At 40.1% G+C, this 16,750-nt stretch overlaps 1 protein-coding gene across 1 annotated transcript in view; it reads right to left on the bottom strand.

Moving 5' to 3' along the window:
• CERKL (CERK like autophagy regulator) overlaps positions 1 to 16,750 on the bottom strand; it is a 593,964-nt gene that overhangs the window by 399,984 nt on the left and 177,230 nt on the right. The gene's annotated exons all lie outside the window — the stretch shown is intronic.

The raw sequence follows: 16,750 nt of genomic DNA on the forward strand, positions 1-16,750 counted from the left end.
TTCAGGTCCCCACAAAGATAGTGTGTGGTTACAGGGATGTTCAATTCCCCGCAGTGATAGTGTGTGGTTACTGAGATGTTCAAGCTGCCACAAAGATAGTGTGTGTTTATTAGGATGTTAAAGTCCCCACAAAGACAGTGTGTGGTTACAGGGATGCTCATGTCCCCACAGTGATAGTGTGCGGTTACTGGGATGTTTAAGCTGCCACAAAGATAGTGTGTGTTTACTAGGATTTTCAAGTCCCCACAAAGATAGTGTGTGGTTACAAGGATGCTCAACTCCCCACAGAGACGGCATGTGGTTATTGGGATGTTCAAGCTGCCACAAAGATAGTGTGTGTTTATTATGTACCCCCAGAGATAGTGTTTAACTATAGTACTGTTCAAGTACCAACAGTGATAGTGTTTAAATAATCTTCATGTCCTTACACAGATAGCATGTAAAGGCAAGATTGTTCACATTCAAACAGGGATTATTGGCAAATTCAACCCTGCACATCCCTAGTGTGTAATTATAGGAATGTTCAAGTTTCAAAAGGATTGCATGTGAAGTAAATGATGTTCAGGTGCCCACACAGATAGTGTGTGATTATAAGACTGTTCAAGAACTCACACAGATTGTGTGTGAAATTAATCTTATTCAAGTCTCCACAAATATAGTGTGTGAATATATTGTTCAAATCTCCCTCCAAAAATTGTGTGATTATTAACAAGTTCAAGTCCCTACAAAGATAGTGTGTAGTTACAGGGATGCTCATGTCCCAGTAGTGATAGTGTGTGGTTACTGAGATGTTCATGCTACCACAAATATAGTGTGCAAAGATAATAGTGTTCAAGGGCCTGATTTAGATTTCGGCAGAAGGGTTACTCTGTCACAACAGTGACAGGTATCCCATCTGCCAAAATATACATCCCATAGGACAGTGTTTCCCAAACTGGGGTCCGCGGACCCCCAGGGGTCCGTGACACATTCTCTGGGGGTCCGTAGGCAACAGTTTTAAAAGCACAGAAACGTTTCTTGTATAATTAGCAGCTTTCCAGCAACAATAAAAGTGTCAAGATCATGCCAGTGGTTAATGTGCCTGCTGGAGCGTGAGGAGAGTTTTGTTCAGTAGCAGCTTCGACTTAACTAATGTAGCACAGAGGGTTAATGTGCCTACTGCAAAGAACGTGTAACATGCATTTTAAAACACAGTATTTTATGTGCATAGGTTCGAGGTTACTGCTTTTGTCACAGAGATTCTTTCATTACTGTGCACTTCACAAGTGACAATTGTAATGTAGCAGAGGGACCTATAAACTGTCATCAAAGAGCTGCTTGTAAACTGCATGGTACCAGTTAGTAACTTATGTTTTTCCCCAGTTATTCATTATCCTGATCCTGCTAAAAAGTTTATTTGGGTGGAAATACATTTTAAATGTTAAAGTCAGTGCTAGCCACCGTGTTATGTTCTGAATCCTGAGTTTGTGCTTTTCCAGACCAAGCACTCTTTAAACATTTTATATACACACTGATTTACAAGTATGATTCAATGTCTCTATATGCGTGTGATGTAAAGTGCTCTGGCATCCTACAATGGTATGAGAGATGCTATAAAACAAATAAATGCATGTGACAGAGGGGCTATTACTTCAATATAAAATACTAAGGGTAAGATGTATGATCAGTTTTTTACATGTGCGAACGGGTTTGCGAACCCGTTTGCGCATGCAAAAACCTATTGGGCCATGTACATTGCCTATTTCGCGAGTCGCAATTTGTTTGCGACTCGCTAAATACGTTTCGCAACTTGCTATTTGGATGGAGCATTTCCTTCCAAATAGCGAGTCTCAAAACCATGTACAAATGTTTTGCGGTCGCAAAACATTCTCAAATACCACCTACTTCAAGTAGATGGTAATGCATTTGCAAATGGGAAGGGGTCCTCAGGGGACCCCTTTCCCTTTGCAAATGCATGCAAAATTATTTTTTAAGGGCAGGCAGTGGTCCCAGGGACCTCTGCCTGCTCTTAGAAAATGTAACGAAAATGTTTCATTTCATTTTTCTTTAAATGCATGGTAAATGGGCTGCATTTTCTTTTTTAAACTGCTTTATTTAAAAGCAGTCCCAGACATGGTGGTCTGCAGAGCCCAGCAGGCCACCATACCTGCGAGGGCTGGCATTCCCAATGGGCTCGCAAATTGCGAGAGGCTCATTAATATTAATGAACCTCGCAATTTGCGTCCCCATTGGGAATCATAAAACAGTGTTAAACACACTGTTGTACATTTCATTTAGCGACTCGCAATTCGCCACGTGTCGCCAATTGCGAGGCGCTAAATGCAATGGTCGTACATCTGGCCCCAAAAGCCTTAGTACTTCGAGTATTTGTTTTGTATGCACACATGTGTATTTTTTTCGAATTACTGTTTTAATATTTGAAATTTAACTCATACAAATTGCTTGGGGGTCCCCGGCTTCCAGTGGTGACTCAATGGGGGTCCTCAGGAGTCAAAAGATTGGGGACAACTGCCATAGGATATTATGGGATTTACATTTCGGAGGACGGGATATCCATCACTATTGTGATGGAATAACTAGTCTGCCAAAATCTAAATCAGGACCTACGTCCCTATAGTGGTAGTGTTTAAATACAATCTTTAAGTTTCCTCACAGATAGTGTGTGAAGGTAATGATGTTCACATTTAAACATGATTACTATCTGATTATAGGCATGTTCAAATCTGGGTGCAGAGACTAAGGGGCTCATTATGATGGCGGGTGGACATCAGTCTGCCCGCCATCATAACGGTGTTGGGACCGCCGCACGCACCCAGCCCAATTAGGATGCGTAAGCTACACTGGGGGACGCTTCCTGGTCATTTAACATTGCGGACGGTGACACAATGTGCATTTCCATGCACAACGTGGCAGGCACCACGAGGTGCCTGCCACCTTGTGCATGGAAATGTAGGGGTTACCATGGGTACCCCACCCACTGCCTCCCCACAGAGGGGGCCCGCAACAGGCCCCCAAAGCCAGTCTCTGCCTGTCTTCTTGCTGCGGGATATCCGCCGCAAAAAGACAAGCGGAAGGGCTCATGTTAATCACTACTGCATTGCCTGCATGGTACCACCGCAATGATGCCCTGGTTCCAGGTTCCGCCAGGCAGGCGAAATAGGACTGCCTTGCGGAACCATGGCGGATGGACTTTCCGTCCGCTGCAGAACCTATGTGAATCCCACAGCCATCCTAATGTGGCGGTGGGTTTTCCACGTTGTGATTGCGGGAGGTTCGCCACTGCCGGTCCGGCAGTGGCGATCCTCCCGCCATCATAATGAGCCCCTAAATATCAAATCACAAATATCGACTTAGCTGAATATCGTTGCAAAAATATCGTGGCTCAAGAATATCGACAGACAAAATAGCGTGGTGCAGAATATCAACTTTGGGTAAGTAATATTGATGTAAAAAATATCGAAGTGTTTAATATCATTTGCAAAAATATAGATGTTAAAAAAATCGATTTTGTATTAATGTAATTATGTTTGTATTTATTTCGTATGTGTGTGATGCATGTATTTTTGGTATAAGATTTGTTTTTGTTTTTATTATCTGTGTAAACATTTTAGTAGTGATTACATTTTTTTGTTCTAATTTTGCATTTTTGTTAAATAGTGGGATGTGGGTTTATAGGGGAATAGGGTGGGAAGTTATTTAATTGCCTCAAATTGTAAAGCGCTCTGATATCCTTTGGGATCAAGTTCGCGCTATATAAAACTTTATAAAATAAACAGATGTTCTGGGCATAGCCTGCAGTCACATGCTTCCTGGACTCTATAACAAGAGCTCTGTGGTTATCTTCTGGTCTCCATTTCTAGTCCAATCTTATACATTCCAGGAGGACAGCTTTAACCTCTTCATAAGGTGTAGTTCCTGCTGATTGGCTGACCAATATGCAGACTGAAGTTTACCCCTCAGAAGGGAAGAATCAGATGAAAGCCCAATGTACACGGGCTGATTAGCTTGCTCTGCTACACTCTTGAATTTAGAGAAGAAAACCCCCAAATCTTCATTTCGCTCATATTTCAGGAGATGATGAGTAAGGGTAGTAAGCTTGGTGTGGGCCAAACTGAAAGCATCCTTTGCCTTTTCCCAAGAATTGACTTTTTGGGTTCAGACAGCTTCATACGTCTGCTGCAGAAGCAATCAACTGCAGCATGTTCTTGTAGAAGTGTCTGCCCTTCTATAAAACCATGCAAAAGCTGCACCATATTGGGTTTCAAGGTATAGGTGCTGCTCCCTCAAAGACCATTTTTACACTACCTGTTCCTATCCGAGGATGGTAACAAATGGGGCAAGCCAAAGCAGATGGTTTATGTAAGTCTATATATTTTATTCACTTGGGCAAAAAACTGTTTTAAGTAGTAAGGACAAGCTCTTGATGTGCCGCAAACCCCAAAGCAGCTAACAGGCCAGCTGTTAGGCAGACCAGTTTGATGAATGAGATAAGCAAAGATGGAAGGGAGTCTTGGACCAAGCCCATGGCCATGTTAGGAGATTCGGGTAATTAAGAGGAGGCCCAATTAGAGAGGGAGTCCAAGCCCACCAAAGTATCCCCTGCAATGAAAAACCTGGGAACGTAAGGCATAGCAAAACTGGACTCGACCTCAGGAACTGGTTTGGTGTGGTCTTTAGGGCCAGTAGAGCTCTGCAGGCCAAGAGCAATGCTTGCTTTTCCATGCCTGGAGCATTCCCCTACAGTCGCTGTGTTAGGGAAATGGTGTAAATCGTGGTCTGGGAGACCCGCCTCAGGGAGCAGCGAGCAGCGAGCTATGGATGGTGGTATCCTGACTAGAGAGAATACTTCACTACACTCTCACTGTACCGTTCCCTACTCACATTTCTCACTGCTAATCACATGTCAAGGACCCAACCTGCACATATTTCTATCTCTCATCTACCTCCTCTCATAGCCCACACCTCTCATCCATGTACTTTCCTTTCCCTGTCCACACATTTTGTTTTGCCTCTCTTTGCCTGCAGCTCTATCTGCTTTCTCCTCTTCCTGCCAGTACCATTCCATCTATCAATATTCAAGCCCCTGCTTCTACCTCCACCTCTCCCGATCCATAACTCACCCTGCCCCTGCTTCTCCAAACCTCCACCTCTCTAAACCCTACCATCTATCTCTTTCTCTCTCTCGCCTTACCTCTCCCTCAACTACTTCTCCCTGCCCAGAAATGTCACTGTCAGCATTTCTCTCAACATATACTGAGCCACATCACTCACCTCATGCACACGCAGTCCTTACCTCTCCACAAATTTAAATCTCCCTGCAGCTCTCCCTTCCCACACATGTCCAAGGCTGCACCTCTCCTGCACCTCGCCTCTATCTGACCACACTTATCCCTGACTGCTCTTCTTTCCTGTAGCTCTCTGTGACTGTACCTCTACCTGCCCATACCTCTAACAACCTGCACAGAGCCAACACATCTCCCAGCCCACACATTTACAGGATGCAAGTCTCTCTGTAAGAACCTGTATATGCTTGCACTTCTCTCAGTCAACCCACATTTTTTCTGTCCTAACCACTCCCAGTGTCTCTCTCAACCCAACTTCATGCTGTTTGCACTGCCTCCTGTTCGAACCTCTTTCTTTACACACCTTTGCCAACCTGCACCTCTACTTAGCACCATCTCTCCTCTCCTTTTATACACATCCCCTAACCCATACATATTCCTGGCCACATCTCACTCTGATGTATCTCTGCTTGCCCCATTTCTGTACACCTACATTATGTAGGCCTCAATTATTGGCAAAGCCAATATATCTGGTATATGATTGAAAATGCAAGCAGACCTATTAACTTTTCCAGTGCTTGTTTTGCTTTGCCGATTACAAATTTGATATGGTCTGCAACTGGTGCCCACCTGCCTGTAGGCACCAACTTGGAGGGAAGGAAACCTTTTTCTAGAGACCGCAAACATGCATTGCTTCTGTGATCTGAGCTTCTAACTTCCTTAAGCTACACAAGTAACACTGTGGAATGGGAGTGGTTTGTATAAACATTCAGTGGATCCTACCTACCCCGTTTTAGTTAAATGCTGGCTCACATGAAGCTTTTTAGTTTGTAATACTTTTTAGCCATGTGTACCAGGTGCGATATAAATGTGCAACCTTAAGCATGCAACATAACACATGCACATGAATAGACTTCCAGAAACATCAGTTTCATCCTTGTTGCATTACATATCTATTTCTCAAGAAATGCAACACTAGTATGACCCAACTGACTCCCCAGTGGAATAAGGGAAGTAGAAAGAAAGAGGTTGGGAAGGTAGTCACAATGAGAGTTACAAGATTTCACTCTGAGATGCTTTTGGTATGAAAGTGTACCTGCATCCACCACAAATGACCAAAAACAAACAACACATTTCACTTATGATCCAATCCCAAAATGTCAGTTTCCCCTATACTCATGGGCTGTTCTTCAATATCTTTGTCTTTGGATCTTACTGCCTCCTAAGCAATGCAATCATTCCGCTCATCTTTTAAGCTATCGCTTAATGGTAATACATTTTCTCAGTCCCTTCCTGATTATGTCATTTGCAATCACTAAATCTATGCCACAGCCACCTACCTTGCTTTTCACTGGTGATTGGGCATAAATTAGGCAAGAAAACCATGCGATCCACCAAGGGTATTTGTCTCAATTTATAGAATTATAAGTGTGCCCTCGCCAACTTTAACATGCTTGACCAGGCACTTTCCAATTTTAGTTAGTGTACAGCCCAGGTTTCTTGCAACATCTGATGATAGTGGGGCCATTTTTTCTTAACTAGATCTGGGTCCTTAATTCATAGCCCAGATAAGAAATCAATACTTTCTTTATCACATCTGATGCTAATTTCTGATGAGTTATTACCCGATGGTCAGTGAGGCCATGCACAACTACTGGCACTCATGCTTCCAAGTATAACTGCTCATGGTAGTAGCAGTTATAATTGTTTATAGAGAATATTTTTATAAAGAAAAATTAGAGCAAAATGTTAGCCAGCTATTAAATGCAGATGGACTTCATGGGAGTGTTAATTTCCTTAAGGAAAGAAGCACTACGAATATTTGAATTGCCAGGAGCTTTTGAGCACCACCCAGCAGTTCACATAGTAAAAATGCTTTGACTTACCTAATAAAGAGGGCAATAGTGATACTCGTGGCAGAGTGTCTGTATATGTGACTAACATATTAGTCCAGTTGTTTTCACTCTTTTCCTTACACATTAGGACAATGTCAGGATCACACCAGAACAGGAGATAACACACTGTGTGCTTCCTAACCTTTATCATCTTTGGGGAAGCGCATGGATTTAAGACTACATTTAGGGGTCTCAGTCCTGAGGAAAACGAGTGACCTATTTAGCTAATAAATCTAGGCAGAAACAGGGTGAGGATTTAGCATGATAGTTAAGACCATAATACCCCTTGTCGATTTTAATTCTTGTGAAAATAAAGATACTGATAAAGGACCTTTTTTTACCCACCACTGCCCAATTATTTTGGCCTTTCATAAAAAAAAGACAGAATACTCCTTGAACAGCAGATCAAGGCAGGGAAATTAGTCCATCTTGGACTTGAATCAGAGATGAGAATCAACACTAAAATGAAGTATGTCACCTTATAAAAGTGAGGGTTTGAGCCCTTTTTAAACCAACATAGTACATAACTGGTACTACCTTGATTGCAGAGCAGAAAACAAAGCGGAATGTGGAAACATGTAATATTTTACTTAGCATAAGCTACAGCCATTTTGACTGTGGTGTCCATTTTGTTTCCTTCGTAATTCTTTCGTACTCTGCTGTTTGCCTTTTCACTCTGCTTGTGCCATCTATTTTAGTTGACCTCCTGACATGGCTGAGCAATGTATGTGCTGGGGATTTGTGGCTACCAGTGCACTGGTTCTTAGATGTTATCTGTTGACTGTTTACTGCTGCCATAAGCATTCCTGCTCCCCCTCCCTATTTGCTGACTAAGTGGTAATTCATCTGCCCTTGTTTCCTGATAGCTATTTGTAAACTTGTTCTTTCCATTTCTGTCCACATGCTTACATTGCAGAAAAAGAGTATATAAAGACGATGGTCTGTGAGGTCAGGGTACTTCCTCCTGCAAAACTTGAGAGTGTTGTGTGGACGTGGTCCCACTCATGAGTGATTAATAAACGTGTTACTTTATTTTAACTCCAGTGCCGACCTTTTTTTGTTAGTCTTTGGAACCCGTGTACGAGAGGGTGACCCTGCACCAGTGTGCTCACTTTTGGGTACATTTCCACAGTTGCGACCCAAAACGTGGGGCCCCATTAGAGATGCGGCCGTCCGAAGGAGTGGTCTCGACGGAGGATCGAAATATTACTGAGGATGCGCACTGCATGAGGAAACACTTGTCTTTGCAGGCCAATGTGACTTTTCCAGTTTTCCCAATTTGACCCTCCAGGTGGTGGCCGGTCTCGCCTGGGGCTTTCTTTGGTGTATTTTGCAGTGACCATTAGGCCGACCAGAGATCGGCAGGTGGTAGTTGGTGACTTTTGTTTGGTAAGGTCGCTGAAGCTGCGCTCTTGATTTGCTTGGTTTAGTTTTTTGGTTTGGAATTCATTCTTTGCAAAAACTGAAGGAAGGTAATGTGGAGCTTTTTCTCCTTTGGAATATTTGTTTGGAGTAGTAATATTTTACATATACTTGTAAAAACATGCCTGTTCTCAGCACATTCCGTAAGTGGTGTTGCTGCTCTTGTGGTACCAAGAAAGTTTTAGAGCAAAGTCAGCCGGCTTCTCTGGAAAGGACCCCAAATAGAGAGATGTATATCAAATATGGTATTTCTCCCATAATGTATGGTTAATTGTGAAACAAATACACAAAAAAAGAGTCTGAATTACAATGGCCTGTGAATGGGTCATTCGATTCTAAAAAGGTTCAATATGTAGAGCAGTGTTTATTTAAAAGAAAAAGTAGACAGGATATGTTTGATTGTGTACGTATGTGGGATGAAGAAGTGTGGGAGAGAGCGAAGAGAGCGAAAGCTATAGCAGAGAAAGAGCAGCGAAAAACGATATATCACAAAGCGTTGGAATTAAAAGACAAAGAAATTAAGAACAAAATAGAAAAGGAAGATAGAGGACGTCAATTAGAGGTAAATGGCCAGTACCCTATTAGACACCCTATTTATCTGATACTTAATAAACCCCATATTGATTCTATTTTATTAGATTGACCCCATCCCGTATAAATTTCCCACTCCAAGTGCCCCTGAGGATGAGGCTTTGGACGAGGAGCGTTCTTCTTCAGAGAATAAAGATAAAGACAGGCAGTTATATTTCGTAGAAAAATTCTGTTGGGAGGTAATATATGGTTGGCGGCATATTTCTGACGAAACAGAACCAGCTGATCTGAACGTTGATTATAAGCGGTTAGTAGATGGAACGTACCTTTTCTCAGATACACCTGATACGATTAGACGAATAGTTAAATTACGAGATGAACCCTTGCGTTTACGAAAGGTGCAAGAATTAGCTAGAAAGGTTAAAATTGTAGAAACCGAAAAGTCTCAGACAGAGAAAGCAGATGCTTTGGTGGATACAAATAAACCCAGTAGTGGTGAAATTACTATGAAACCAATGCGTGAAGCTGCACCCATGTCCTCTGAAAGGTGGGGGAACAAGTAATAATAAAACTTCGGATAATGAAAAGGGATATTTTATATATAAATGGGATTACACTCCTTGGAGTAGATCAGATGTTATGGCTCTTGAAGCTGCTTTGCCCGATCCCCGTAAAAATGCTGCCGCCTTCTTTGAGGAGGTGGAAGGAGCCATCAGCTCCTGCACTAAGACCTTGCCAGATATTTATATGTTCTTTGGGCTTATTCTGGCCCCTGTTATGTGGAGAACAATACGAAAAATAGATGATAATGTGGCATATGGTGATACCTGGGAACATTTAGAAGAAATAGATGCGGAAATGGAGCCTGCGCAGAAACCTCAGAAGGAGATATTACATCCTCCTAAAGCTACTGTGACAAAGTTGAAGACTCTCATACCCCCTAAGAAAATAGACTGGACTACGTTAGCGTCCTGTAAACAGAACAAGGATGAGTTTGTTTCTGATTTCTTTTCAAGATTTAAGGAGACATTCCATAATTTTAGGGCCAGTCATTGGCCGATGATACGGGTAAGCATTTGTTTGTCGACAAATTTGTCGCTAACATGTTAGCGGAAATAGCAAGTCGCTTAAAGGCTAGTGAGAGTTCTTGGACCGAGTCTTCCCCAGTTTCCCTTTTGACCATGGCCCAATATTATGAGCGACAAGGATAGGAAGTAAAAGGCAGGGAGGATAAGAAGGTTAAAGAATTAAAGACAAAAGTTATGTTGACCCAAGTATATGGTCCACCATTTAGGAGAGGTGGAAGAGGCGGACGTGCAATGTACACGCCTGGAGTGCCCCCTCTTCCTCGAGCAGATTTGTCCCCTGATCAGCGTGCTTTTGTAAAGAGACTGGGCATTGGCGTTCTGAGTGCCCTCATTTGCGAGGTCAGCAGTACCAGCGCGGAAGGGCAAGTATGAGAGGACGCCCAAGGAATTCAGGAAACAGGGGAGGTGCAGGAACTCGTCCCAGGTTTGAGCCAGCTGAACAAGGACCAAATTACTCTAATATTTTTGATAGACAAAATCCATATCAAATGTCTGATTATTCTGCTGATGCACTTGCAGATTCTGACTACGTATAGGGATGCCTAGGATGGGCTAAGGTACCGGTTGAGGAGCCAGTAGATCAAATGGGTCCTTATGTTCACACAAATGTCTTGGGATCTACTAATCGGTTTCTATCGACACAGGGACTACCCATAGTGCTCTGTCTAAAAGATTGGTCCCTAGGGCTCCTCAGTCCGGCACAATGATAACATCGATAAGATTCGATAGAACACCTACACCAAGCCCGCTATCACAGCCACTTGAATTCAGACTTGACAAATTCACTGCAGCATGGCAATTTTTGCTTTCCCCTAACACGCCGGACAACATTATGGGTATCGATATGCTTAAATATTTTCGTGCTGCAATACGTTGTTCTCCGGAAGGTGTGCATGTTATTTTGAATGACAATTGTCCAATGGTTGAGAGTTCTTGTCTTATTAATGAGGATGCCACTCTGATGTCCCTACCTTGTACTCTGTGGGCCACATCAGATACTAATGTTGGTCAAATAGTTATTCCCCCCATGCATATTCAAGTAAGGGAGGTGTCACACTGCCTCATTTGTCACAATACAAAATATCCCGAGAAGGTAAAGAAGCATTAGCACACATTGTACAGGATTTGATCACAGTGGGGGTAGTGGGAGAAGTTCCTTATAATATTTGCAAGGTATGCAGTCTAAATATCGAGTTTTTTTCTCGAGTCGACATAATATCGAGTCAGGAATATCGAGTCTGCAATAATATCGAGGTAAGTAATATCGAGGTATGTAATATCGATTTTTATAGTAAGAAAAAAATATCGAAGGTCGTAATATCGAGTTGGTAATATCAAGTGTGTAAAATATCGATTATGTTTGTAAGTAATTAATATCGAAAGTAAAAATATAGAGTGTCAGAATATCGAATGTAAAAATATAGAGTGTCAGAATATCTAATGTAAAAATATAGTGTTAGAATATCGAATGGAAAAATATAGAAAGTTAGAATATCGAAATTATTAATATAGAGTGTAAGAATATTTATAATAGTATTTTAGATTGTAAAAAATGTTATTTAAGTTAAAAAATATATATATATATATAATTTTATATAATTTTTAATAAATAATAAAAAAAAAAAAATTTAAAAAAAGTATAATAAAATTTAGGAGCGGGATGTGGGTTTTTAGGGGAATAGGGTGGGGAGTGTTTTAAAAAAGTGAAATTGAAAAAAACTGTGTAAAAAAAAAACATTTAAATAAAAGTATAACAAAATTCAGGAGCGGGATGTGCGTTTTTAGGGGAATAGGGTGGGGAGTGTTTAAAAAAGTAAAATTTGAATTTTTTTTGTAAAAAAATTAAATTAAAAAAAATTTCGATAAAAGTATAAGAAAATTAATGAGCGGGATGTGGGTAATTAGGGGAATAGGGTGGGGATTGTTTTTAAAAAGTGAAAATTTATTTTTTTTCAAAAAAAAAATAAAAAAAAAATTATAAAGAAATTTAGAAGTGGTTTGTGTGTTTTTAGGGAAATGTGTGGGGAGTGCATTACAAATGTGTTTTTTTTTAAATGTATTTTAAAAAATTTACAATTTGTAATAAAATTTAGGAGTGGGTTTTGGGTTTTTAAGGAGAATAGGGTGGGGATTGTTATAAAAATTGAAATTTGTAATATTTATTTTAATTTATCAAAAAAAAAAAATGTATACTAAAATTTAGGAATGGGATGTGGGTTTTTAGAGGAATTGGGTTGGGATTGTTTTAAAATTAAAAATTTGAATTTTTTTCTAAATTTAAAATTTCAAAAAAATAATTTAAAATTTTAATAATTTATACTAAAATTTAGGAATGGGATGTGGGTTTTTAGGGGAATCGGGTTGGGATTATTTTAAAATTAAAATTTGAAGAAAAAAATTCTACATTTAAAATTTCAAACAAATAATTTAACATTTTAATAATTTATACTTAAATTTAGGAATGGGATGTGGCTTTTTAGGGGAATAGGGTGGGGAGTGTTTTAAAAAACTTGAATTTGTAAATTTGATTTAATTTTTTTTAAATTAAATTAACAAAAAAATATTAAATAAATAGAAAATTATATTGGTTTTAGGTATAGTATATTCCCTGACTTTGTAGTTGGTGGAGTGGGATTAGTTAATTATATTGTTTAATTGTCCCACACCTTCCCTGAGTTTATAGTTGGTGGAGTTGGAATAGTAAATTATATGGGTTTTGTGTGCAGCACCTTCCCTGACTTTCTACTTGATGGAGTGGGAATAGTAAATTATATGGGTTTAGTGTCCAGCACCTTCCCCGAGTTTGTACTTGGTGGAGTTGGAATTTTAAATTATATGGGTTTAGTGTCCAGCACCTTCACTGAGTTTGTACTTGGTGGAGTAGGAATAGTAAATTATATGGGTTTTGAGTCCAGCACCTTTCTTGAATATGTACTTGGTGGAGTGGGAATAGTAAATTATATGGGTTTTGTGTCCAGCGCCTTCCCTGAGTTAGTACTTGGTGAAGTGGGAATAGTAAATTATATTGTTTGAGTGTCCAACACCTTCCCTGAGTTTGTAGTTGGTGGAGTTGGAATAGTAAATTATATGGGTTTTGTGTCCAGCACCTTCCCTGAATTTGTACTTGGTGGAGTGGGAATAGTAAATTATATGGGTTTTGTGTCCAGCACCTTCCCTGAGTTAGTACTTGTTGGAGTGGGAATAGTAAATTATATTGTTTGAGTGTCCAAAACCTTCCCTGAGTTTATAGTTGGTGGAGTTGGAATAGTAAATTATATGGGTTTTGTGTCCAGCACCTTCCTTGAGTTTATACTTGGGGGAGTGGGAATAGTAATTTATTTGGGTTAAGGGTTTAGCACCTTCTCTGACTTTATACTTTGTGGAGTGGGAATGATAAATTATTTGAGTAGACTGTTCAGCATTTTGGTAGAATATATAGTTGATGGAGTGGGAATAGTAAATCTTAATATATGAATGTTTAGTATTTTGTGAGAGTATATGTAATGATATTGAGTATGTTTAACTCATGTTGTATGGTGAAATCAATATAATAATATTAATTAATTATTGTAATTGTTAGTAATTAAAAATTAATTAATCAGCCACAGAATGTTTTAAATATTTTATTATTTTCAAAAAGTAGGAAATAAAATAAGAAATCAGAAAATAATTTTATTGACATTTTTTAATGTTATCTGTACATTTTTATTTTCATGAAATATATTAAAAATATTGACATTTTCTTCACAGTTGTACATTTGTTTCCCAAAATTATTATTGCAAACATAATTTAGTACAATTATTTTTAAATAAAATAATATGTATTAAGTGTACATTCTTTTATTTATTTCACAGTTTGTAATGTAAAAATAAAGATGAATTAGACAAGTCATATACACCAATTATTTTTATAATTTTTTTACACTGTGGTAGTATTTTTAAAAAAATTTTTAAGTAAACATATTTATAAACATTAACACAAAAAGGTAGGTTTTGTTAACATTAATATAATATTTACATTTTTGATTTTTGAAATAAGTTATTATTATTTATATATAAAATATCAATAATAATATTATAGGTTTATACAAACAGTAAATAATAGTACTTTTAATAACAGTATTGTATATTCATACAGTTAGGTAAGTAATTTTTAATAAGGTAAATGTTTGTGTATTTAATGTACAGTCATTGAAAATACCATATAGTACATTGGAATAATTTTTATTACAATGTAACATTTTAGTTTCATTAAAAAAAATACAGTAGTTACATAATGTATATTGTAACGTGTAAAATAATTTTAGAATGTTACTATGGACTCCATTATGATGTCGGGCGGATCGCCACCGCCATGGTGGCGGTGGCGATCCGCCCGACAGAAATGCCCGCCCGCCACCCATTTCCCCCCGCCACATTACAATGGCGGGGGGGACCGCAGCGGGGTGAAACACCGCCCGCCCCTTTTCCGCCCCGGTCGCCTTGCGGCCGGGGCGGAAAATGAGTAACATGCAGGCGGTGTCTGTCAGACACCGCCCGCAATATTACTATGGGCATAATTCAATGCCTTTCCGTGGCGGCAATGCCGCCACGGAAAGGCATGCGGTGTTCACTCTGGGGGGCCCATGTGGGCCCCCAGAGTGACAGCCATAGGGGGGTGGCACACGGGGGGTACCTGTAGTACCCCCCTTCATTTGCATATACAAAGCGGTAGGCACCGCGCGGTGCCTGCGGCTTTGTATATGCAAATGCTAAAATGCATTTTTAGCATTGTGGCGGGCGGTGCAGAGTGCACCGCCCGCCACAATGCTAAAAATGAAGGATGTGCCCACCACTGTGGCGGGCGCATCCTAATGCCAATATCGGGACCCCCGCCCTTTAGGCGGGCGGTCCCGATCTCCGTTAGGGTGGCGGGCGGACTTATTCCGCCCGCCATCCTAATGGACCCCTTAATGTTAATATAAATGGAACTATTTGTTTGGAACTATTTTGTAACCGCACCATGTTATTTTGGGTCATTTCGACTTGGAAGAGCTCGCGGTTGGAGGCTGCTTCGCGTGTGGAAGGGTAAGTTTAATTTTAAGTACTTTATTTAAGTTATATGTTTAGTTTGAGTGTTTGTGGAGTGTGTGTAGGTTTTTTATTGTTTGGTAGTTGTAGGGTGTGCGTGTTTTAGGCGGTAGTTACGGTTATCCTTTTGGTTCCAGTTTACTAGTTTTGGGTTAGTTTGTTGATGAGGTAGGAATAGGATTAGAAATGTAACTTAATATTTTGTATTATGTTTAAAAATATTTTATATTGTATGCTGAGGTGCATTGTGTGCGGGTGGGTATGTTTTTTTTCTATTTTACAGGTACTTCATGTGGATGTCGTTTTTGGGAGAAGATAGCGTTTTTTTTCTAAGAAGGGTCTCTATTATTTTTTAATATATTAGAGACACATTTTCTAATATTTCCCTCAATTATTTATATCCTGAGTGCAGCTGTTGTATCATCAGCCTTCTGCTAGAGTGGTGCAGATGAATGGTCATCTGTCCACTGCTCTTTCAATATCACGGGGCCCCCGACAGGGGTGCCTGCTTTCCCCGTTACTTTTTGCCATAGCGATTGAGCCGCTGGCGTCTAGGCTGCGTCAGCTTCACCGAGGCAGGGCGTTTCAGTGCTTTCAGCATCAAATTTTGATTTCGCTATACATTGACGACGTCACATTATATATCAAGGGAAAATCAGCAAAATATTAAACCCCTACTGATAGAATTTCTGGTGTTTAGACAGCTCTCAGGTGTCAACATAAATTGGGGAAAATCGCAATTTTTCCCACTTACGCCTGCGGTCTCCAAATTCCCGTTAGATTTTCCCTTAGAATGGTGTAATTCTGACCTTAGGTATTTAGGCATACAAGTGTCTAGAGACAGGGAGGAAACACTCCGATAAACTATGGCACAGCGATCACGAGACTGACAACTAATGTCACACGTAGGATTTCTCTGCCCTTGTTGCTGGCAGGAAGAGCTTCTCTTATAAAAAATGGTGGTTCTCCCCCAATTTCTGTATTTATTTCTTAATATTCCCTATTATCCTGGAGCATTTTTCTTCAAAACCCTGCGCTTGGAAATAATACACTTACTATGGGGAGGTAAACAACCACGACTTAAATGGTCGGTCCTCACACAGCCCTATGATAGGGGTGGATTTGACATTCCCGACTTTGAAACCTACTATATTAGTGCACAGGCTCATTATGCATATAACTGGATGTTGCCTCAATTAGCAACTGAGGATTGTCTGGCACACCCTCTCCCTTTGAGCGGCCTCATACACAGTCCTACTAGTGTTATAGAGACAACACCCACAACAGTAACTTGCACGTGGATGCATGGAGATGCATGGCACATCTCCTGGAGTCTCAGCTGATGTATTCTCCACGGCTTCTGCTCACATATCACCCTGCTCACATATCACCTTTCTTCCTATCCAGACTGGATAGGAAGAAAGGCAGGGGAGGAGGTATCGCAATTGCTACTAAGACTCCT

This window comes from Lissotriton vulgaris, chromosome 2_1 (genome assembly GCF_964263255.1).
Source record: "Lissotriton vulgaris chromosome 2_1, aLisVul1.2, whole genome shotgun sequence".
Classification (NCBI taxonomy): Eukaryota; Metazoa; Chordata; class Amphibia; order Caudata; family Salamandridae; genus Lissotriton; species Lissotriton vulgaris.